Here is a 2,563-nt window from a genome sequence, read left to right as displayed (position 1 = left end):
TTATTATTATTATTATTATTATTATTATTATTATTATTATTATTATTATTATTATTATTACTATTATTATTATTATTATTACTATTATTATTATTATTATTATTACTATTATTATTATTATTATTATTATTATTATTATTATTATTATTATTATTATTATTATTATTACTATTATTATTATTATTATTATTATTATTATTACTATTATTATTATTATTATTATTACTATTATTATTATTATTATTATTATTATTATTATTATTATTATTATTATTATTATTATTATTATTATTATTATTATTATTATTATTATTATTACTATTATTATTATTATTATTATTACTATTATTATTATTATTATTATTATTATTATTATTATTATTATTATTATTATTCATAGGCCCCATCTTTATTCCATTATTCTCAGTATATCTCAGTTGGTGATAGAGCCTATACTATCACTAGTTTAAAACAGTGTCTAGTTCATAAAGGATCAGTAGAGGAGACTAGACTATTATCATCTACTGTACAGTCCCAGTGTATCCCTCAGTCTGAGAGTATTACTGATAATACACTACTCACACTCAAGGACTATGGAGCTAGTCTACTCTCTTATACTGTAAGATATACCCAGTACATGTACATGTATATGTATTAGTTATTATTGTTAGTAGTAATTTATTGTTTAAATAGAGGTAATTTATGATACTGTATGTAGCTGGAAACTTATGAATGACTTAACATTCACTGCTTTTTGGTTTTGTTAAGATTATACAGTAATATACTGTACAAGATGGTGGATTGCCTTAATTTACAAAAATTAAATTTGTGGAACTGGTTTTTGGGCAAATCTATAAAAATACAAATAAGACAAAAGTCTTGTACATGTACGTCAGTTTAAAATGAAGATAACTTATAACTGAAACTGACTATTGTTAAGTAATACATTAATCCAATTAATGTAAGTTTTGTTAAGTAAAAGTACATGTACATGTGGACAGACGTTGCATGTGTATACACGATACACGAGTATTTAGATGAAAAACAGGTCTTCTAGTACATACAAGTATATACAAGAACCAAAAATAAGTAGACAGAGTCTGAGGAGATGATTTTCATGTATTTATATTAACTATTAATGATTAAATGGTGTGTCCACGTAGCAGTCAAAATGGCAGTTAGTTTGCTTAACCAAGGATCTTTGATGGTCTTTTTAGTCCTTCTAGCAATAGCAGATGATGAAAACAGCAATAGAAAAGGTAGTAACGATATTATCCTTTCAATGACTCAACATTTAAGTACAGGATACATGAAAAGTAAACGAAAAATCACCAAAATATAGACAAATTTGGGAAGCAATAAGTAAATGTACATACACGAAAGTTTGCCATTGAATACAAGTACATACACGACCTGCTTTTTTCAAAATACAAGTAAATATAAGTACATGAAAATTCCAGTAGACGTGCAACGTCTGCATGTGGGTGTGAGATATTGTTGTTTTTCACTTTATTAGTTGTTGTTTGTTTGTGTATTTTCAGGGCACTATTAGTAAATTATTGTGTACTGAAGGAGGAGTGTATGAACTAGACAATAAAATAAAGTAATTAATTAATTAATTTTATTATTATTATTATTATTACTATTATAGGTTATTGATCCATAAGGATATGGTTGATTATGGTCTGAGGGTTGGGTCAGTTATTACAATAGATAATGTCCACCTTATTAACGAATGGTTCTGGAGAGGATTCTATTGCTGCATCGTCTCTCATTTATTAGTAGTCTCATTCTCTACTGATGGAACTAATCATCATCAAGTAAGGACATGTACTTGTATAGTCTAATATGTTATATATACTGATGTAACTGGGAACTGTTCTGAACCATATACATGTACTTATGTTGGGTAGGAAGTTTGAGCTGATTTTAATCAAGTTTGGATTTTTAAGAAATTTTTTAAGTTGCTCCAAAATCGAGTAAAAGTCCCTGTACTATAGTACAGTGTCACGGGCCAAATTTTGCAAGAAATGAAAAGTAGAGAATTCTCAATTTTTATTACATTTCCTGATGCATATACATGTACTTATGTTGTGCAGAAAGTTTGAGCTGGTTCCAATCAAAATTGAATTTTTTATGAATTTTTGAAGTTGTTCCAAAATTGGTTAGATTACTGTATTATTATTATTATTATTTTATTTATAGTCGTTGGTTCCCAGTAGGAACAGGTTAATTAAATTCATATCTCAACACTCACCACTGGATAAACTGTGGCTACTGGAGGCATACACTCTATTGAAGAATAAATTAACGTTAGCCAGTAATAATTAATAACATGTACATGTACAAATGATTCATTAATAAGAATACCCAATTACCATACAGTGTCTATTCTGGACACCTCTATAATGAGGAGGGGTAGTATCAGTCCCAATACAATAGTAATGCGTATTAATGAACCTCTGAAATAAGGACAGGTTCATAATCAGGAGCTAGGGTATTATTGGGTCCCAAGGTGTCCGGAATAGACAGGATTGACTGTATACATGTACATGTAAATCAT

General features: G+C 27.4%; 1 long non-coding RNA gene across 1 annotated transcript; it reads left to right on the top strand.

Moving 5' to 3' along the window:
- Nucleotides 1-385: 385 nt before the first annotated feature.
- Nucleotides 386-2,441, top strand: LOC109589878 (uncharacterized). The gene is made up of 4 exons (XR_002188991.1): nt 386-619; nt 1,542-1,603; nt 1,652-1,820; nt 2,206-2,441. It is a non-coding gene; the product is annotated as an uncharacterized LOC109589878 (long non-coding RNA).
- The last annotated feature ends 122 nt before the right edge of the window (nt 2,442-2,563 follow it).

This window comes from Amphimedon queenslandica, unplaced genomic scaffold, assembly GCF_000090795.2.
Source record: "Amphimedon queenslandica unplaced genomic scaffold, v1.1 AMPQUscaffold_10777, whole genome shotgun sequence".
Taxonomy (NCBI): Eukaryota; Metazoa; Porifera; class Demospongiae; order Haplosclerida; family Niphatidae; genus Amphimedon; species Amphimedon queenslandica.
The sequence above is the reverse complement of the archived record's forward strand: the minus strand, read 5'-3'. Positions and strand labels throughout refer to the sequence as shown.